The following is a 24,366-nucleotide window of genomic DNA, read 5'->3' as shown; positions in this document are numbered from 1 at the left end:
ACTTGAAAAACATTGCAAACCTTTAAGTGGCGTCGGGAACACATTAAAATTCCACCCTCTCTCTCTCTATTTCTAATTCTGTTCATTGCTGGGTCCCAAGCGTCTCAGCACAGTATAATCATTTTAGGTTCTTGATTTTGTGTAGTGAGCTTATTACGTAGTAGTAGGGTAAGAGGGGACCGCGGGTGGGTTTCCCAAACTATTTTGAACCTATTTTAACCACTATCGGTGTGCATAAATACATAAAAATGATTTTTGCCTACCTTTCTACGTTCTGTTCAGATCGCGCACATAAGCACAAGTCTAAGCATGACACTCACATGAGAGTTATAGAGCGGTCACCACGCCAGTTTAAGGGTAAATTCATCTCAAGATTCCTTTCCATCCAATATGCCCATATTGGCTCCAGGTTTCTATGTACACCGGCCCATTTCTGCAACCATTCTTAGAGTGCACATATTCCAGGTCCTAACAACATGAACAGGAATACTTCTGACTGAGGTTGGTATATTCATATCATATCGTGCAAGGTAATAAAAACATAGCTTTTGTTTTCCAATTTGTAAGTAATATCCAGGTACTTGAGTTCCATTTGTGAAACTATTTTTTTATTATAATTTTTTTATTTATTTTTTTATTTAGCGGCAATATAAAGTAAAGTAAAAAAGATACAATATAAAGTTAAATAAAAATGTAAAGTGATGTAGTTTGTTCTCAGTCCTCCTCACTAGGTATTCCTGTTCCGAGGCGGACACTGTAGTTTGTTCTATGTGTGTTGATCATGATTTCCTCATCTTCTAATTTGTTGGTTCCCACAAAATATAAAATACACTAAGCAACAAGTATTTATGTTTGTTGTCTGTAGGTTGCGTTGGGGTTACTTCATAAATTGATTTCCTCATCTTCATGTTTAGTTAGCCATAATTTGATGTCTTTTTTAAACTTTTCTATATCCATGGTGTTTTTTAATTTCAATAGGAAGGACATTATATAATTTTATAGCATGGAAATAGTGGTTTTTCTGGCCGGAAGATGTATTTAATTTTGGAATGTTTAGTGGATTTGAGGATTTCGTCCTTGTAGTGTAGGTGTGTTGTTCAGAAAGGTACTCATATTTTTCTTCAAAATTGAGTGGTGCATTTTTTGAGTACAGTTTTATAATACTGAAAACGTTAAATTTTTTAAAATTTTATTTTGATGGAGTCCTTATGGGTACTTTCAGGATTATTTTTATTATTACTTTTTGTGTTTTAACGAGCTGCTTCAAGTGAAAGTTTGAGGCAGATCCCCATCCAATAATCCCATATTCTATGCGTGTTTTGCAAAACGCATATTAGACTTTATATAGATCATTTTTATTTAGTACATTGCGTACGTTTCTAAAGTAGTACATGAGCTTTGTAAGTTTCTTTGTAATGCTATTTATGTAAGTGTCCCATCGAAGATTTTCATCGATTTCAACGCCGAGATATTTTATGTTTCTGTAGTGTGTTATGGTGGGGCAGTGACATAATTGCGTTAAGTTTTTTTCTTGACAATCATGTATTTTGAGAGCATAATCCTCAGCTGGTTGTCCTCTAGCCGTTATAGAAAACATTGTTTTGTGGACATTTGGTGTAAGTGAGTTTTGTTTAAGCCATTTTTGCAGAAGTAAAAGCCCATGTTCAGCTTCTTTGTAATTGGTTACCCAATCACTTTCATTAAATAAAATAACGGTGTCGTCGGCAAAACAATTATTATTACAATTATTCAATTATTTTTCCTTTTGTGTGTAAGTTGCAGATATCGTTAATATAAATCACATATAATAAAGGTCCTAAGACACTTCCTTGCGGTACACCATATTTTATTGAGAGAGGTTTACTTTTATGATTTAAAATTTTAACACACTGTGTACGTTCTGACATGTAACTTATTAGCAGGTTTAAAGTTGTGTTTGACATCCAGATTTTTTTTAGCTTCTTGAAATGGATTTTATGGTCTATTGTATCAAAGGCCTTTTGTAGGTCTATAAATATCACCAAAGATTTATTCCCCCCGTCTAAACTTTTCGTGATCGTATTTATGATATCGTCTAAAAGGTTTTGTCTAAAACCATACTGAGTTTTCGATAATTGGTTATTATCTTCTAGGTACTTCATAAGTTGTATTTTCAGCATTGTTTCCAATATTTTAGAAAAGGTACTAAGAAGGCTTATCGGTCGAAAATTATTGATATCATTTTTACATCCTTGTTTATATATAGGTATGACAGTTGCTACTTTAAGGGACGTGGGAAATATGCTTTTAGTTATAGACAAATTGATTAGATGGGATCAACATTATTGGGGTGTCTTGAGGTTAAAATAAGTGAAGGATGGAAATGAGAAGAGGAAAAAGAAAGGTTTAAAAGACCGAGTGCATTGATAAGTAGGGGAGAGTGTCAATGAAACTGACATTTTTCTTTAATCGTTTGTATTTTTAATGACTTTCAACAGATAACTTTATAGTATACCATTAGAAATAATATTTTAATGGTTTCTAATTGTTTTACAACAACTATTAAAAAATGATAATATATATACCTTTTGCACTAGCTCAAAAATAAAATAACTTTGGTCCAAATCATGAAACATCTCTTTTGAAAAGGACACCATAAGTTCTGAAAATAACGTATAATAAAATATAAATAACAATAAATTCAAAAAATTCCCATTAGCTCAGTCGGTAGAGCACTGTCCCGGAAAGACAAGGATCCTGGGTTCGAGTCCCAGATGTGACCGTTTCCTTTTCTGATTTTTCTGTTTCAGATTTTCGTTTAGAAATCACAAATATTGTCTTCAATATTTAAATATTACAATTTGAGGTTTTACTCAATAAAGTTATTCCGAAAAATAAATAAACAATAAATTCTTTTTCTAAAATATTCTTCCACCCAAAAGACAAGAATTAGAAGATGGAGAAGGCTTCGTTAACATTTTTTTAAATTCATATACATATAGTTGGGACGCTTACAAAGAGATTAATATAAAATGTTTATGTAAAATTATTGGACAGCAATGCTTTTTCCGCCATTCATGTAGGAGTGACGTAAAAAGTAGAACCACTCTTCCCCCCGAGGTGTGTTTTCGTGTTGTGTGTCCCATTTTCCGAATTTCTATCGACATATGACATACTTGAAAACTGTAAGTTTTAAGCCCTCAAAAAAGAAGTTATTTTTTAAAATAATCTCGAAAAAGTAATTATATGAAATTCACTCGATAGAAAAAAATTGTGAAGCTCCGGAAATTGTAAAACACATTTGGTTCTATTATTTAATATGCTATAGGTATGAAAAAACTCAGAGTCTTTAATGCTCTACTTAAGTCGGATGTCTTTAATTCTACTTATGTCGAGAGATTTTTGCTCTCTTTTAAATAAGTCGTATTTTATTCAATATTTTCGCAACAGTCGTTTACACCTATTAGAGTAATTATTAGCGCGCTCCTTCTGTCATTCGTATTTACATATCTCCCTTTCAAACCATCTTCAGAAAACTTCTTATTTTCGAACGCTTATAACGGAGCCAATGCGAGACTAGCCATACTATTAATTGTTGACAAAATCTACTTAATATATTATAGGCTACCTAGACAGTTTTTCCTAAATATCTTGTACCATTTCTTTACTTCTTTCCACAGCCCCAATATTGGGGGTGTTATTTTAAGTTAGTTATTGTCATATAATTATTTTCCCTACAGCAGTTTAATGTTCTGGACATGTCCATTGTCCATGTTTTTAGCCAGTAAAAACTTTGTCATCCATAAAAAAAATCACAACCTCCGGACAACGACAATACGGAGTACGTCATTATTGTATATGCGCTCACGCATATGCTTCACCTTCGCAACGAAATATAAATTCTGTCCAACTTTCATTCAATCCGTTGCTTTTATCAAAAACATGTACCTGTGTACTTCTACAGGCACATATGTAGGTATTGCAATTTTATGTGTTAACTACCTTCTATTGTTTTAGCTGATTGTATTGTCTGTATTTACAGTCGGTATTTTGTGTTAGCTTTAGCTACCCACTGTTATAATTTTGATTAGTTCCATTTGTATTATTTTCGTAGGTTCAATAAACCTCAAGCGTAAAAATAAACATATCTTGTATCTTGAGGATTTTTATTTCATGTAAAATAAATATCCAATAATTTCCATCACAAAGAACAGAAACATATTTTCAGTTATATAAATATCAAATTAATAACGTTACCTTATTGAACACAATTTCAATTAAGGAATTGGACGTGAAATTTGAGTCGACGCTTACATAGTTTCAATATACATGTAAATAGAAACTTTTTCCGAAAAGCTTTTCACAAATATTAGAATTAGAATTATCTCCAAGAATCACAAATTATTTTAAAGGTCCGGTAACATAATATTGACTGTCTTTAAAATGAAGGGCTTCATCACATTATTAAGTTAACATGATTAATGGTAGTACTTTTTGTTGTATTTAATTAAGTAATTATAAATGACCACTTCATTATTAGAGCAGCGTGTAGTGTTATAATTTATCAATGTTTGCGGTAAAGAAGAGAAATATCCTGTTTCATCCTCCTTATTGATTTGTTTGATGGCATCTTAATGTTAATTTGGGATAACATATTTGGTGTACCAACTGATGCAAGAATAATTCTTTATAGAAGAATATAATCAGATTGTTTTCGTCTGTCTGTCAGATAGTGCAGTTTATAGTGCGATAGTCGATCATAATATGTTTTAAATTGTTTAGATAAATCTTCATGATAGGTTATTTTTCTTTGTATGGATTCGATTCTATAATAACAATTTTCTTAATTGGAAGACCAGATTAAAGATAATTCTGCACTTTTAAAACAATTTGTGATTCTGACAGTTAATCCTAATATTTGTGATGCACTTTTTGAAATGGTATCCACGTCTAATTGAAGTGACTATTCAAATTTCACGGCAGAGTCTTTAATTGAGTTGTGCTCAATAAGGCAATGTTATTTATGTATGTATAATATAGATATGTAAATGATTTTTTAAATTTCTTTGTAAAAGAAATAGCAGCACATTTATTTTAATTCAAAATTAAATTATGAAGTGTGCACCATCATGCCATTTGCACAAACTGTATCGTTGATAGTGTTTATAAACTTCAAGGGTCCACTATGAGAGCCCTGTGGAATTACTGATGGTACATTCAGTTTTTAGTTGTGTGCAGCAAATGCATTCATTGATTGTCCAGAAGTAATTTGCTGGCATTGAATCGTTCATTGAATTGTTATTTCCTGCGAATCGATGCCAGGACCGAGAAATGAACAACACCATTTCCTCTCATATTTCAGCGGCAAGTCGCCGCGCTGCTCTCACCTCTTGCGACACCGCTCTTCTCGGTAAACCAAACCAGTCACATTCGGACACCAGAATAAAGCGGTTTAAAAATATCGAAAAATCACAACAAATGAGAAAATTGGTGGTATTTTCATGTTGCATAATAAAATATGGTGTTTAAAAACCACATTAATGTATTGTATCTAATTTACAACTTGGCAGCCGTTTTAATGTCCGGACGAGTCAAACATTTGCACATTATTAAACAATCTTAAAGAGGCCGCCATACGTTAGTTAAAAGATTTTTCCCATCTAAACCGTGGTCCCACTAATTTTTACGACTATCCAAAAACCTAACTCTGAAATTTGCCGAGTTGTCCTTTACTTTTTTATAAACCGTGTAGGTATTTAATTCCGAATAGTATGTAGTTACTTATTGTTAACGTGATTTATTTTTGGGGTATTATACCTTGTTGGGCTTCCTCCTATGGCCAACGTTTCGGATAGCATTACATTGTCCATAATCAGGACAGATGTGTGATGATGATGGACACTGTAATGCTGTTTGAAACACTGGCTAAATAAGGAGGCTATTACGGTATAGTATCCCAAAAATAAATCACGATAATAATTTAGATAGATACTTACTTTTGGTTTGTCCTACTTTTTGCTGCTTATCCATGATTAATTTCAAATACATCTCTTACTCTTCAATTCTAAGAACTAAGAACACATAATGCGCCATGATGCTTGTTCAGATTGTTTCGATTTTCCCGAAATATTATATTTAAAAAAATCTCTATTTTCGAACACAAATTTTAATCAAATGGTAATTTCAACGTGGACGAGAATTTAAAAAATACTTCATAGTAGCGTGTAACTTTCAGTGCATACGTATCCAGAGTTATAATCTAGTTATACCTACATTCTAAAACCGGAGAAACTTAATAGTATCATAAATCGTATAGTTAAATCAGTAATAGTGACACAGTGAAATACACAATTATTTACAACTACATACCCATCTTCTAACATATTATTTTCAGTTTATTTGTAATTTAAGTTTGACTCTACAGCACATAGGCAGAAGCCACGTTAATAAATTAAATAAAACACCCTTAGCGATTGTGAGAGTTGAAATGGAGAATGGAGATCACAGTTCGGAGCGACTGCTTCACTAAGCCAGTTAATTATCGCTGAGTGACTTGAATGAGCCTTTAGTTAAGAGTTTAGGGAGTGTAAACAATATTCGGATTCACGTTTTGCCGAGATTCTTGCTTTCTGCTCGCTTCACCCGCTAGGAATAGCCGCTCCTTCCTCGGGGCTGGCACCGGTACGCGGAACGCGGGATGCGGGATGCGGGACTCGACTCTCGGGACGCGGGATGTCGCGACGCGAAGTGTTGACTCCTGACACTGCTCTTTGTTTGATTTCTATGCTTTGGACATTAAATTCGTGTTATCTAAACAAATCCACCCTGTTTAGCAAACATAGCAGTTTGAGGTTAACTTTATTGGAGAGATGTTTGTAAATTTCCCTGACATACTATCGGAAGATTGTACGGGAAATTTATCACAAATGAAAAAAGAAAATCTCTTCTGGTTGAGTCTTAGTTCCTACTACCCACAATAACAATAATAATATTTGGATTATTTGTATAGCGCCGTTTTTGTGCAAAATCACCTCATTCTGGGATTGTAAGGATATAAAGAGAACGGTTTACTAAATCTCATCTCATCGCTGTCAGTGATTAAATGTAGGTACCCCTTTTTATTGTTATCAAGTTTAATTTGTAGAATTCCGTGCAAATTTTTTTATACATACAAAAAATATTATTTAGTTTATAAAAAACAGTAAATTGATAAAAAAATTCGGCTGTGTAATTATTTCTATTCATGACAGCTGTTTCGTTTTCTGAATGCCTGAACAATTATCAAATTGCTAAGTTTGATAGTAAATGGACCATAATTTACACGAATAATAGAGTTTACATTACATAAACATTTATGTCATTAAAAAGCGGTAGCCATCGGTGCATTGACATAATGCTTTGTTGGTACACGTAGAAAAATGAGTATTGCTGATTTATTAAAATCCCATTAAAAACGGGATACCATGCCATTCCCTAAAAAAAAATACTGCTTTCATGATATATTGGAACACGTTTTAATGCACCTGCGTTTGTTTTGATAGTACACATTAACGAAATGCGAAAATATTAGAATTTCGATGAACACGTGTTCCGACATCCTAATAACACATTCGTGTTTTACTGATTACTACCAAATGATTTAAAAATGCATATACTATCGTACCTATATGAAAAGTATAATTTTTGTCACAAACACATTTCGGGACTTAGAACATTCTTTTGCTAGTTGCCAGATAACCCAATAGATTTGAATTGATTTACATTGATACATTTTTCAGGTAAATGCATGTTTCACAGTTTTGGGTTAAGAGAGCCTATTTGGAAAGTTCAAAGGTTGTCCCAAAACCAGCCTCTCCCGATCTCGCACGCCATGCAGCTGGTGGGTAAGCGCATCCTTAACACACCTCACCCGATGAACCCGGGCACTCCTGCTAAATCATCAAAAAAAGATTTTGTAACTTTATGAGCAAAGTTTTCTCACTCATTCTTTAAAAGGATTGTAAAAGTAAGCACTACGAAAAAAGGCTAGTCGAATGAACCGTCGTTCCGTGCAAGAGAATCGTCGAATCTTGCCACTCTTGTTACGCAAGTGTCAGTTTTACCCTCCTAGGCGCGAAAAGATGTTTTACATCAAAAAGTTGCAAATGGTGTAAAAAGGTAATCAGGTACATTTCAATACCTATTACCTCAGGTACATCGAGCTTGTAACCTCGGCTCATGACGCGTAGTAACATGCACGCACTGTAGGGAAAACGCTGATTTGCCACTTCTGACAAGAAGAATTAGCGTTTTTTTCCTGATATTAGTATTAATTAAATTTAACACTTATTATGTATTCAATGACCGATGCAATCTCCGTTTGCACTCCAGAAGTCGACACGCACTGAACCAAAAATATTCCAATTTGGAAATATTATCTAAAATATATTTCGGAGTTTAGAGGTTCTCAACAAGCAAATAAATATCAATAATTTATCTCAATTGGACAGAATTTCTTCATGTATTTTCATTGAAAGATGGTTGAAAAGTTCTTCTTTACTGTGCGTATTGTCAGTCATCAAGACATCAGAGTAATTATGCAGACGCTTCAACTGTATACGCGCACTAAACAAAAATATTAGTTGTGTGTGTAGGTTTATATGTATTATATCGTATACAACAATGTTCTTTGAGTTGGCATTTTTACACATTTAAAGATAATGTTTATCTCGTCGATTCACTGACCTGTGGCTGCTTCGCTATTCGGTGGTAAGAGCCGTGGCGGTAACGGCCTCAATAAGGTCTCAATGCATACGCACACGAAGAAAACTTACCGACATAAAATACTGTTAATTTATTACAAATTTGGTCAAATTATTCGTTTACCTGTTAAAAACGGGACTGCAGGCCTTTAACGAATGAATTAAAAGAGTTACTACCAAAATTATCAGTCAAGAGCGAATGTTTTATAAGGACGGCGGAACACGTGTTCATACAAATATTAAAATTGTTATTGACATACGTGTATATTATACTGTCGCTTTCTGTCATGATATTAATTAGGGAAAGAACACGTGTTCTCGATATAATCTGAATGACTAATATTTTACCAGGATATTGGCAGGCTATCACTTTTTCAACAGGATCATTTTTCTCCGTACACAAGTGCTTTCAGTTTCAATTTGTGTATTTTGTAGGTACAAAAGGTAGATAAGTAGAATGACTTTTAAACATATTTTCTCCGATGCACGGCGCGGGTATAAACTCTGCGTCTTAAAGTTTAAGTTTAGAATTCATTACTTCGTTTGTGTGAAAGCTATGAAACAATATGCGAAACAATTAAATTCCTTCTTCAGCGATGAAAAGAATTACAATAGGAAATTAAAATCGTAATAGTTAGGTAGGCCTCATATTAAGTTGCAACCCGTGACGGATCGTGGCTTTTGGGTGCACTAGAGTGCTAATATTACAAAAATGGCATACGTTGTTACGTTGCTACGTTGTTATTGTAGCTGAAATCGTCTTTTTGTGAATATTCGATTTTTTGTATGAAAATTTTCAGGATACCGTGCCGCGCACGGCCAAACTGAAACTTTCTGAACATCTGCATAAAAAAATAAATTTTCGAAACACTAAAAAAAATATTTTTTGACTAAACAACATAAATAATTGTGAATTTTTTAAACTTGGCATTCTAATCACACCCAACGCTGGTATATAGGTGTCTAAGCGATGAAAACTACAAATAAATAATATTTAGGTACCTACACATCCGCACATCTCCATACAAGTTCAATTTAATGCTCTCAATTTAAGTGAGTGTTCACTTTAAGGTTATCATTGTCGTTATCCGAAGTGGCGTTGAATTGGCCGATAAAGCGCCGCAATGACGTCTATTTAGGTAGTTGATGGTCGGTGGTGTGTGGGATGCGACGGGGGGCGGGTCGCGCCCGGGCCCGCCTCGTAGTCAATACATGGGAGGTTCCTGTCCGTCCTGCCACCTGCCATGCTTGCACCATCTCCTACCTGCGGACAGTCTGTCTCACCTGTCTCAGCGCGTCATAGATTAGCTTCACGGCAAAGCCTTCAGTATTCATTAGGTACCTATCTTGATTAGACATCGAGATTCCTACGATAGATTGTATCGTGTATTAAACTTATATAATGGTACAATTCATTACATAAGTTTAATACACGGTACAACTGCAACTGTTACATGTACATAGTTATGAATATAATGGTAATAAGATAAGGTTAATAACACAAATTACAACTACTCGATAAAAGAATTTAAACTCTCAGACAGAAGACTTCTTTCCAAATTAATTTTATTTTTAATATTTGTGTTGGTATTATAGACAGCCCTGATTTACACAGCCTAATTACCTTCCATATACTAACTATTTTTCAGTATCAGCATCTCTAGCATGGTCGATCGATAACTTGTCATCTATACCCATCACGTCAAATAAATTAAGAATTCTTAGTGGAACTGTTGTCGGTACGGAAATGGTGATAAGTCACCGACATTATTGATAAAACCTTTACTGTAAGACCGTGCTAGATACCCTGGACTGAGTTATTTTGATATTCACTAGTACCTAGATTGCATGTACTTGGCAACACTTTTGCAGAAATAGTGGATGTGTTCAACTGCACAAAATATTGTTATAAGAAGGCTATAATAACATAAGACAATGGTAATAATTAATATTAATAATCTTGTTCTGCATGGGTTCTTTGCAATTTAATTCACGATTAATGTTGCACTAAATTATTACGTATATCACATATTTATAAAAATTCATATGGGCGGATATTTAAATAAATAACTGATAATTCTTATGAACTTTATTTTACGGACTTACGGACAGTGGTTAAAATACAACTGTTACTTAAGAGTTATGATCCTGATGTTTGCATTGAATTTGCCACTGAAATATCTGTTTTCATTCAACTAATCGGCTTAGGTATGCTCACCTGATGCTGAATGAATAAAAAATAATAATTTTGATTACATATTTTTAATTCAATCATTAAAAGAATGTTTCTTGGACACGACGGGCATTTTTTCAATGAGTTATTTAATGTTTATGTTGGAATAGTAAACAAAGAGTGTAATGTATCCTATCAATTTGAATTACAAACCTCCATACCTAATGTTTACAAAATATTATAATTTTGTTTATCAACAAAATAGTCTAAATTATCGCGGTGAATATAGAATACACTAAAATGTGATGTTTATTTGATTGTAAATCACGGTTTTACACGACGAATTGTAAAAATTTCAGCTTTATAGTAAACACGCCAAAAAGATAAAACTGAACTGTAAACAACGTTTTTATCGGACATTCGGTGGAGGGTCATTCGATACAACCGTACAACGTCAGCTTATGAAAAAATTGTCACTTATAATATTATAGATGTACATTTTTCTCTGCAGAAATGTACTGTTGACTTCACTTGAAGTCATTAAGTTGTTCACAAGATGCCGAATTCTTTATTTAACTATAGTAGCCGGATTTTCGATAAGTGCCTATCATTTGCTCCATTTTCTAGCATGACTAGCCAATATAAAGCAGACAAGAGCAGTGGAGTAAACCCAAAGAAACCAGGTCCTTCATCGACATATCGAATGAACATTTTTTTTTAAACAAGGGAACAAAGCGTCCAAACTAACAGTGAAAATAGGACTGTAAGGCTACCTAAAAACAGGACAACATTTGCGAAAGCCAAAGATATATTCTAGAATCTTTGGCGCTAGCCGAACGAATTATGGAAAAATTTCCCACCGTTTGCGGTATGTATGATATGTCCCGACACCTGTCATTAGCTATTTTGTTAGGCTTAAGCCAAAAAGTGACACAGACTGAATGACAATGACAGAATGAGTTTGATACTCCTAGCGGATATTTATCGCACTTGCTTCCATTTTAGAACAAACAGTATTTTGCTAAGCAACTGAAAAAGTGGAAAAATTACACTATTACAGTATTTTTGGTACGCGGCCGGTACAGACAGCCTCCGTTGTCGGTATTGACAGCCTCCGCGGTCAAGGGGTAAGGCTTTCGACTAATAAGCCGAATGTTTTGGGTTCAAATTCCGGCGTGTAAATTGCATTCGATTAAATTTTTTCACAATTAAAAATAATATATAGTATTCTTGCGGCTTATTCCAGAGGGGAATAAACTCTTAGTATTACAATTTAGAATTGAAACGTTGCTTGAAATGACTTTAGCTGTGTTTGGTAACCAGATCTGAATAGCCAGGTATTCCCCCACTTTCCTCTTCCAAATCTCCTTCCTCTCCCCACTATCTTCAGCCTCACAACATACCCAAATTAGGGATGCCATAGTTTCACTGGCTCCAAACGGTTGGGACTCTTGAACGGTATTCGCATAAAAAACGCGACGGAATACAAATGCGTATCTTCCTAACTGAAATTCAAATACAGATCCAACATGCCTACATTCATAAATTCTGACCTACACTGTATCAATTTCTATCATTCACAAATCCATTTAAAAACATTTGAAATGATCTTAGGAGTAATTTAGTAAAGGTGTTTTCCAACTAAATGTGTTTGACAGTGACAGTAAAAGCCCCGAACTGTTCGAATGCCCGCATTGCTTACGGATTTCTCCGGATTTCGGGGGACCTAAACATGTTTGTTTAATATAGCCTCAATGTTTTTAAACATGTCAAATGAATTCATGCAATTGTCTTGTCTTATCTTACAATTACTCAAACTAATAAAGTTGTTTGTATATAATTTCACGCGAAATAACTTTTCAACAATTTTATTTTCTTCTCGCATAAGAGACAAATTAAAATTCATTTTTTCATATTCAAATAAAAATATTGCGAGGAATTCGGAGTTTTAGATGTTGCGTTTAAGTCTATTATGATGACATTTTTGATTAAATACATATTATCGCACGATTTTTTATATGTCTATGATCGTAGCGAGATACGCGTACGCATGGCCCGGTATATAGGTTGATTTCAAGTTCGGCTTACTTGGAATGTGAAGCTTAGCGCGGCTTGGAAATTGGATTATAATCGGTATATATGTCGGAAGCCTAGATATCAGCAATATTACACGTATGGTCTATGATTTTATTAGAAGAAAGTACTTGATTTTCAATGCTGCGTGAGTGATATCTTTGCTCTACTTTATTTATGTATATTCTCCTACGTCATCGGGAGATCGAGAGCTTGCAAAATGTCAGATGTTTTAGACGGGCTAATTTACGAGTTGATTTTTTGATAAAGTTCTCCACTTCAATCAGCATGGTGCTATACGCGAGGAGACTAATTTTAAATTGTATTTGTTTTGCAGAAGTCAATGCACTATTCATGACATTATTACAAATAAACCGCAGAAAACACTGTCCTGATGTTGATAAATTCGTCGCATAATACTTTACCAGACTATTTGTCTATTTTAGATTGATTTTCAACTAATAACTTTAACATCCCTCATCGCTCGATAGATGTAACAGTCCATACTGATTAAATTATGCATTATGCATCTCTAAATAGTATAAAATAAAGTCGTAATCCGCGTCTGTCTGTGCGCTTATTTCTTCTAAACTTCGCAACGAATTTTGATAGAGTTTTCACTATGCTATAGAGAAAATTTCTTCCAAAAACGTTTATAAATATAATCCATGCACGTTATATTTATAGAAAGTATAGAAATGTCGATGTTTTATAATCAAGTTGGAATTTTTTTTTGGGACACTTACATCGCTAACGCTGGCAAAACCTTATGAGATACCTCAAAATAATTTACTAAGGAATTGTAAATCTAAAAAAGGTCTACAGAAGAGTGATCGATAATAGGTATATGTCCTATCTCTTAAGGATAACCCCTAGCAACGCCGGGTACACGTCAGCTAGTTAAGGTATATTTCGGTGAGATTGGAATATGTAATTACTTACGTAAACGTCATATTTGACATTTGTTACTGCTATCGCCTCGGTATATAAAAAGAGAACTATTCTGCGTTTTACGAAGCCGTTTACGGTCCGATTTATCCCGCTTAAATTTAGTCGAGGATTGTCGCACATAGCGAGGATACGGACTTACTGATATACCGAGTCTGTGTCACATTTGACACTTATGTGTGTAAAGCATAAAGAGCTATGGATGGGTCGGTATTTGTTTCGATACGATTCGCGAGATCACGGGAACAGAGACGGTTAAGTACGGTAGGTAAGTTGCCGGTATTTACCGACAGTTAACATGTTAAATGTTATCAGTTAACGCAGTTTCTTTCTTCTAGTATCTACACGGATACCAATGAGTATTGCTAATGTTTTCAAATTATTGGTAATCCGATTAAAAACGGGATTTCAAGCCCTTTCCTGATAAACTTTTAGTAAATTTGTAATAATATCGGAACACTCTTGATAATATTAAATGACTAAATGCAAAAATATCAGGATTTTTATGTACAGCTTCTGACATTGGTATTTTACTAAAAGTTTATCAGGAAACCTTACAATTCAATCGTTAAGGGCCGGCATTGTACTGAAGAGCTTCTTAATAAATTAGCAATATTTTTATGAGTAATTTTACTCCGTGTATGTATCAGTACCTATGTTAGTTGCCTTTAGAACGGTTGGTTTAGGGACTCTTGCTGGAAGTTTTGCAGTTTGCACTGTTGATGCTAAATTGCGACGAGGTGTTTGTCGACAATAAACTTATTTTCCTTTTCTTTTCTAAACGTCGAGGCGTTTTAATAAATGTAGCCGGTCTCAGTATTTCCCTCCGTCAACACGCTGCGCTAAAAGTGAGAGTGAGAAGAATGAGCAGTGAACAGTGTGAGGTGTGAACAGTGAACGCAATCGACCGGCCGTGTGATTAGCCATTTCGGTGACAAATGGTCCCCGCTCGAGCTGGCGTCAACTGATCCCTGCCGCTGTGGGAATGTCAAACGCTACATCTTTACAGCTCCCCGTCCCGTGCTCTCGCTCTGAGATCGGACTGATAACTTAATGCTTATACCTAGAAAATAACACTTATTAATAAAAATCGTTAAAAATATGGACGACATAATATGACTTTCACATTTTGATCACTAGATTTTTTTTGTGACTTGACCCGTTTTACCCATCTGAATCCATTTAGATTTTTAAATTTAAATTTTTAATTAACGGAATGCTGAATTGAGTTCCTAATGAAGTATCAGTTAAAAGCGAATGTTTTGATATTGATATACTTATCTCATTCCGTCATGATATTTATTAGGAAAAGAACGCGTGTTCTCGATATATTCTGAATGACTAATATTTTATAAGGAAATTGTAATGCTATCACTTTTTTAACAGGATGAATTTTCTCCGTGTAATATCAGTGCTAATTACACAATTCTTCAAAGAGATTTTCAGTATGTATTATAATTGCCTATCTACGTCAAGTTGTTGAAATAGATTAATAAATTGTTAGTAAAAATATAGAACTTACATATTAATACCACCTTACACAATAATAACGAATGCCCGCTCCATTCATTCCCCGGCGGGATGGATTAGGTCCATATGGTGACGCCTGAGGCCCTAGACTGGCTCGCAGACCTAGATGTCCCCCTTCTGACCCCCCCACCATACGAAAGAAGAATATTTGTAGAGCGCCCTCTACAAATTACCAAATTATTATTATCTTACTTTTATACTTCTGTTGTTACTGCTGAAATCCCTAACAGTAAATTCAATTTAATCAGTAACTCGCAATGACGATGCAAACGAGATTATCGTTGTACATTTTACAATGTACCTCACGAAGGAACCAGCTGTTGCTACATAACATTATATTTATTATGTCATTTGAAACCCTTTGAAGAAACTCGTGTAACGGTAGCTTTGACATACGTTAGAGTAAACGTCACAATACTATTGTTTGTAATATTAATTACCTTCATGTTATCGGTTTGTGTAGATACCTGCATATTAATTTATTTATTCAAACTAAGATAATCCAAAGGTTATATAATTAATATATTCGTGCCGCTGAGATCTAAATTTTTAATTTTTTTTAATTAATAATTTCATAGAAAGACAAACATTCCCGGGTTTCGAATAACCTGACAATATTTGAAAATCTCCTACTACCACCACAGTAAGCGGAAAATGTTGCTTGTATGTGATGGAGGAACTGAATACCCCACGACTGGGTGGGACCCAAACGCGATGCCAGCTCAGCCACTGACCGTTCTATTCCTATCTCTCTTAGAAGCTGATAATACAATAAACGTTGTTTGTCCACCTTATTGACGTCTGGTGATGGTTGTCAAGTTTTACCTTTTCAAGTTCAAAACACCGATCATTCACACTTAAAAATTGTATACTCTAATAGAGCCATCACAATAAATTATCTAGAATGTTGTACAATTTCGATTTAAATAACTCATCCCGATATAATTTATAATGCTCTAAAAATTTCATAATTCCAGACTAGTTGGAATGCGAAATTTCAAACGCGCAGAAGGATTGGTTATAAAGCAATACAATTATTGTTAAATTTGTATTATCTGTGAACAACGTTTCTGATCTTGAAAAATGTGTTAAATTTAAAATGAACCTTCGCTACTTAAAGCTTTCACTCAACAATTTGGGTGAATCAGGGCGCCTTAAGCTTCTCAATAGAGTCGCTGATTTGTTCCCAACAGCTGCTGCTACCACTTTGGGGATCTATTAGCGCCGGCTCGGGAGAGTTAGGGGGGGGGGGGGTATTAAGAATGCATGTCAAGCGACATCCACGTGAGACAAAAAAACACCAAGAAAGTGGAGCAAAGTTGATGCTGCCATAAAAAAGAACGAAACAATGCTTCTGCCATTAGTTCAATGAGTGAGGAGAATTCTCCTTTCAGCGAGTGGGCTCCGCTTTCATCCGGGCTTTTACTTGGATAAGTGAGCAGCATTTTTAGGTGTAGGTATCAACATAGAGTTGTATATTTTATGTGAAATTTATTAAAATATCTCTGCCACCGGTTGGTAATATGAACAGATTGCAGAACCACCGTATAAAAAAATGGAAGTACCAACCTCAGCCTATTGAGTATATAGGTATTTTAACAGCAAAAAACTACGTATGATCGTGTGAGAAATGTGGAAATTTAAGCGTAATAAATAAGATTAAGAAAGGGGCGCTTAGATGGTTCGGGCGTGTGGAGCGACTGAACGAAGAAAGGAGTCAGAATAATAGAAGAGTATGTATGAGACGATGTGTGAGTGTGAATATGGCCAGGAGTGTGTGCCAAACAAGAGTTGTTTGGCGGTCCGTCCTCTCTGCCTATCCCTGTGGAGAAACGGCGTGATGGTTAGTTAGTTAATAATAATATGTGTATTTTTGAAGAACAATGTCAAATCAAGATATAACATTTAAAAAAATTGGAATTAAACAAATAGAAATGATCACATTTTTTTACAGAGTAAAATTACACAAGCGATGGAAACACATTGCGAAATTATTGAAGATTTCATTATGTTTTTGATGCTTGCATCTTATTATATTATCATATTAATATGCCTGCCTACAAAATTGCCAACTAATTGGAGATTATCGATAGTCCGGTTAGTAGTCGGGCAAGCAGAGTATAATACTCACAACTTATTCCTTTTTCAGAAAAAGTTATGCTTAGTGAGAACATCGGTAGATACCTACTGTGAATCTTTAATTCAATGGTTTTTGAAAGAAAACGTTTTACAAAATGTATATATTGCTAATTGTTGTAGTCATTAACTAGATAGGTTAATTATCGAACTGAAGAGCTTAAACTAGACATGACGATTGATAAATGAAATTATTAATTTTAACTTCAAATACGAGCGAACCATGCTTGTAAATAAAGGTTTCCGTACAATCTACAGTATGCATTTTGCAATAATGCAACATGTATTTTGCCAATTTCCTGGAATACCAAAACAGCCTATTATCAACAGTGTTTGAAGTTACCCCACTAACCATTATAGAACTATGTTTACAAGGGGTAAGTGTTCACAGAATCCTTGTTAAAACATAATATTTTATAAGAAAAACGAGATTCTGTAGAATGTTATATTAAGTTATAATATTAAGCAAATTTACATCGTACCCGTGTTGTTCAGAATGCTTTTCAAAACAGGAACTTTAAGAAGGTGCGCACATATAAACCGACTTTCAACTAAGTCATAAACATACCACAATAAACATATAACTTTAAATCAAAAACGAATAATAGACTTTGAAGTATGTTTATAATTAATGGAACTTATTAATAATGCTTCTTAGAATACAGGTTAGTACAAGCTGGTGACACGTGCAATAAAACGGTGATTTGGTTGATACAACATTGTATAACAGAGGTTAGGATATTGATATATTTGAACACCGCCTTCGAGGGGATTTTGCATAAAAACGCCGCTATATAAATAAACAAAATATTATTATTATTTGATTTTTTTTTAAACTATGACTTAAACCATGCTTACCAAACTCGGTTCAGTTGAACAATGCTAAGCATTGTCCACATTTTACATTGCTGTCAGGCCTACAATGGTAAACGTCAAGCGTAAACGAATCTATAATAAACTGATTATTTTTAATCTACCTACGACACACGTAACTAACTAACAACCGTTAATAGTCTTCAGTTTGAAAATATTTGGGTTGACCTACAAATTCCAAGCAGAAAAAGCAGTGCAATTTTCATGAACCCAGAACTCACCGTTGATTTATTTATTTATCTTCAATATTTTTATTTATAAACTCAAGTTAATGTTATTTGACTTATTTAAGACAGTAATGACGACTTTCAAATGTGAAACAGAAAAGACAAAAATATTCATTTGCATCTAGGAATTAAACCAAGGACCTCTTCGTAGCCGCGAAAGTACTCCGACCACTGAGCTAATTCGGCCGTATGTAATGTTTGCTGTCAGTCGAAGAATGATACAGTTAAAAAGACGTAAATTGAAATGGTTGAATTAGTTCAGCGGTTAGAGCACTTCCCGGTAAGGAAGAGGTAATGGATTAAATTTCCAAATGCGATTGAATATTTTTATGTCCTTTCTGTTTAATTTTTTTCATATATATATATATATATATATATATGTGTGTGTATACATACATTATATATACGAGTATACATATATGTACATAACTTTTCATTCACGGTAATCGATAAGAAGTCAGTATACATGTATGCTATAATGTTTGCACCTTGTACCTATATAAATTATATAGTCTAAAGCAGATTACCTGTCAGTTTCAATATTATGAAAATGTTAAAATGGAATAAAATAAAAACGGTTGCATTTCGTATAGCAATAAATCTCCGCCGACAAACATTTACGGCCAGATCAATAAATAATGTTTGAATTCATTTTGACGGAAATTTTTAAAATAAATAAACAGCCCACCATAAAACAAATAATTTATGGGTTTTCTAATAATTTCGACGAAAGAGTGCAACTAAAAATAATGTCGACACTGCGAAATTTCTATTGTATATAAATCAAAACGCATTTTTTTCAGTTCACGCCGTCAAAAACGTGCAGATATTAAAATATAGAAAATAAAATATTTTTTCCGAGACATACATCTAAATGGATAACTTTTTTAAACTTATTGAGAACACCAGATTTTTAAGTTATGGGTACTATAATCAATAGTTTGAATGATTGATTTTTTTTTTAATATTAACAATAAATTATACGTAGGTACTAACGTACAAATTCTTTATTTAGCATTTGTATTTGAGTAAGTATTTACACGCATACTATTTATTAGTTCACTGTAAGGATGACTGTATAACATTATCAACATATTAATTGCATCGCTTCATTTGCTGTATTTTAGATAGAAGTATCCATTTTCAGTGGAAAATAATAATATTTTATCGGTTTGCCTAGATAAATAGGTGCCTCTGATATTATTGACTGAGCGTAATGAAATCCTGTTTTAAATTGACCGTTTTGCATTTTGTCTGTCTTTTAAGTTGTTTGTGCATTTCAATAATAGAAAAAGCTGCTGAATCCACTTTATTATTCAAGCTATCCTTACTTTGATTAAATGGCTAACTTTAACTATCATTCAGTAAAGATTATTTTTTAATTGTGAAATTTTCATGTTTATTTGAACTTCCTTATTCGATTTTTTTTTTAAATATTACGGTACCTACCTGCCTGATGATGAAATTTTGAAAAAACAATTGTCATTGAGACAGTTACGTTTCAAGTTATTTTCTCAAGGAACTTGACCATACATACGATCAGCATATATTTTGAGACCCTTGGTCATGGTTCCAAGACAAATTTTATAATTACTAAATAGTATGGTAAAGTCACAATCCGCGTCTCTCTGTTTGTGCGCTTAGTTCTTTTAAACTACTATGGATTTTGATACGGTTTTCACTATCATTTAGAAAAATTTTATACATAATACATGCATATTAGTTATTTTATTTTATTTTTTTAAAAGAAAGACAAACATTCCGAGGTTACGAATAACCTGAAAATATTAAATAAAACTCCTACTACCACCACAGTAAGCGGAAAATGTTGCTTGTGTTATGATGGAGGACTTAGCCAGCCAACCTGGGTGTGACCGATTATATTTTTATAAGTTAGAGAAAAGTTTATCGATTCTCAACCTCAAAATTACAATCCCTAACAACGCCCGGGACACGTAAGATAGGTTGAATTATTTATTTTTTAACAATGTGGCCTTATATGTTTAATGATTTATAATTAATTTAGTAGGAGTGGCAGTCGTATAATTAATTGGTAGTATTTAAGAACCTAATAAAAAACTTATGCATTAACTATTATTTTGGAAGCGAGGTCTACTGTTCACGTTGACAGAACTATTATTTTGGAAGCAAGGTCTACTGTTCACATTGACAGAACTATTATTTTGGAAGCGAGGTCTACTGTTCACGTTCACAGAACTATTATTTTAGAAGCGAGGTCTACTGTCCACGTGAACAGATCTATTATTTTGGAAGCGAGGTCTACTGTTCACGTTGACAGAACTATTATTTTGGAAGCGAGGTCTACTGTTCACATTGACAGAACTATTATTTTGGAAGTGAGGTCTACTGTTCACGTTGACAGAACTATTATTTTGGAAGCGAGGTCTACTGTTCACATTGACAGAACTATTATTTTGGAAGCGAGGTCTACTGTTCACGTTCACAGAACTATTATTTTAGAAGCGAGGTCTACTGTCCACGTGAACAGATCTATTATTTTGATGATTCATGATTATATAAAATAATATTTTCACGTTTTACACCTGAATTGCCATATTATGTGCACCTACGTATTTCATTTTAAGGCGATGCACTACGTCGTGTAATATTTTAAATCTAGCCGCTATCAATAACAGCCCTTACGTAGATGGCGATAAGGTTTAAATTCCCGCTTAACACCATCCGCCCGTTTTGATTTATGCAAGAAAAAAACATGGCCTAAAAGTGCTTTTTATTTTATTTTGTAGGTGTTCAGGCATAAATATTTAATTTTTTTCCGATCATTTCATAAATAACTTAATTTGCCACATTATACAATAAAATCATAACCGAAAATGGGTTCGTAATAAGGAGATTTTGATTTTTAAAGCAGTTTTCATAGGCCTTATACATTAGTTTTTTCGGGGCTTATAAAAAGACTTATCTAAAAAATACTCGATTATAGCAAAGGTCAAGATGTATTCTACTCGCAGTATTTAATTAAAGCATGTGAAACATTTCTAGGCGACCAAATTTTCAAACCAACACACTTGATTTTGTATTACTATGTAGTGCATCGCTTTAATGAACTGTTATAATGTTATGTAATTGTGTTCTTATGAAGACCAGTAGGGCATGTAGTACGGTTAGCGCACCCTTGATAACGCTGCAAAATGCATTTTATACATTTTATTATGTTAAACAACTACAAATAACATAAATCTTTTACAACGGTGTAGGTATCTACTGCCACGTACACTTTGACCCTAGCTTAAATAAAAAAATATGCGTGATATATTTTATACTTCTCTTATGCAAGTCACTAGGTGAAGTAGTAGGAGCAGATGTGTTTACACACTAGACAGGACTGATTCATCTTCGTGTCATCACGCATCCGTCATCTCTTTGGCTCTAATGTACAAAGTACCTTGACACGACTTGTAAGACTGAGCGCCGAGTTGCAGGATCACTGTAACTTGCGGCTGTTTGTAGTACGCTGTCTACGATTTCTACGATATCTAATTAATTGATTCTACTTAAAATCCTTTACCCAAATGATGAAATGATTATTATAATTTCATCTATGAATATAAGTGCCACATATATTACAATTACCCTTTGTACTTATACTCTTTGCATATTTGTATTATTATTATTTCGTATTGTTTTCTATACATCTCATATCCTGTAAACCTATTCATTTATGTATTATTTCATTTGGCAGACAGAGTATTACACCCACTTAAAATCCTTTAACTTCAAATGCGCTTAACTACTCGTATAACAAACTTAGAAAAAAAAATGGTAATTCAGTTTTAATGGTTCTTAAAATTATTCCTACAGTGTGCCTTACCCAATACAGATCTAATATTATAACACTAAATACACTGTTTTTACAAAGTGATGACAAAACTTAGAATAACAATAACAGTAGGACAGGACAAAACACGAATATTAAAACTAAAACATAACATAAAACAGGAGGCAGTTTCTGCTCAGAAATGAGAATTTTCTGAGCAGACACTTTAAAAAGGTACAATAAGGATTACAATTACCCTTTGTACTTATACTCTTTGAATATTTGTATTATTATTATTTCGTATTGTTTTCTATACAACTTATACCCTGTAAACCTATTTATGTATGTATTATTTCATATGGCAGACAGAGTATCGCACCCACGGCCCTGTTCAGCTGAAATAAACATAATACTGAGGAAAAGATAATACTACTAAATCTAAACGAATAATGAAACTTCACAAGATGCAGAAAAATAAAAAGGTAACGGTCTAAACTGGGAATCGAACCCAGGATCTCTGTCATACCAGGACAACGCCTCAACCAACTCGGCCATTTGTACATAATTATTTATTGGTATTGTCTTTTTCTTCAATCAAATATGTATTACAAGGGTGGGTATAACCTTAGAAAGATTATAAAGTAGTGATCAGGCGTCGCGGGTTCAATTCCTCGGCTAGTTAGCAAGTTTCCTTCATCATTTCAAAAACAACATCTTAAACATTTGATAATTTTGTAGGGTTGTTTTAACAAATATTATCATTATTCGTAACCCCTGAATGTTATCTTTCTTTAAAAAATAATATCTTCTTCATTATTGTCGCTGTTATTGTGTGTTTGGTAACACCACAGACATCTGCAGCCTTGCTAGATTAGTGAGTTGTGTACAAACAGTTTTACCCATTGCTACCACTAGCAGTTAGTTCTTCTTCATGTTGAGCTCTTATTTGCGGTTGGATAGATTGGAATAAATGCTGCGATGCTGTAGAAATGAGATCCCTAAGGCGTATGTGTAGTAAAACCATGTATGACGTGCGAGAAAATGTTGAGAACCGCAAAGAGTGCAAGGCTGATGCAAGTGTAATGAGTAAGATTAGGAAAAGAAAGGAATGACCGAAGAAAGGAATGTAAGAAAAATATATGACTCAAATGCGGATGGTAGCAGAAAACGGGGACGCCCTTATTAAGACATGGCACGATCAAGTGAATTAGATACTTGAGTCGGGCCATGTCAAGAGTCAGAATAATAGAAGAGTATGTATGAATGTGAATGAGGCAAGAAGTGTGTTCCAAGACCGAGTTGTTTGGCGGTCCGTCCTCTCTGCCTACCTCTGCGGGAAACGGCATAATGGTTAGTTAGTAATATACAACTTTAAAACATGTTATTAGTACCAGGTACCACCCACACCAAAGGTCGCTCAATCGCACCGTGTAGGTACGAATATCACTCGCAGGCCCAGGAAGAACGCGCGGGGCGATGAAGAGTAATCTGGAACATAATGAACGGGCGTGTCGCCGGGAAACAAAATGCTTTAGGAAATGTGACATTCCCCCGAGAAGCTCACCGCAGCACGCTCGGTAGTGTAAGGCGACAAATTACTTCAAAATAAATTTAGATACAAATAAATCGCTTAGGTAAGCGGGAGGCGGCGACTGACACCCCCTCCCCGCTCCCCGCCCTACAACGGTATGAAGTGTTAAAATGTCACATAAATTATAGGAAAAAACCCGCGCTCTAATTGTCCCGTTGACTCGCCAGCATTCTCGAGTTCAAATCTCCATTTATCCTGCACCAAATTGCGAAGGATTAATTCGAGCGGAATTTTAGAATGCTTAATTTTTTGACAGGCCTAAAAACAGTGAAATGCTCACAATCATTGTTGTTTAT

General features: G+C 34.2%; 1 protein-coding gene across 2 annotated transcripts in view; it reads left to right on the top strand.

Annotated features, from left to right (window-relative positions):
• Positions 1–24,366, top strand: part of LOC149412387 (uncharacterized) — a 109,144-nt gene that overhangs the window by 5,212 nt on the left and 79,566 nt on the right. The window lies entirely within an intron of this gene.

This window comes from Hesperophylax consimilis, chromosome 23 (assembly GCF_061612785.1).
Source record: "Hesperophylax consimilis isolate HC1 chromosome 23, BYU_Hcon_1.0, whole genome shotgun sequence".
Lineage (NCBI taxonomy): Eukaryota > Metazoa > Arthropoda > Insecta > Trichoptera > Limnephilidae > Hesperophylax > Hesperophylax consimilis.
The sequence above is the reverse complement of the archived record's forward strand: the minus strand, read 5'-3'. Positions and strand labels throughout refer to the sequence as shown.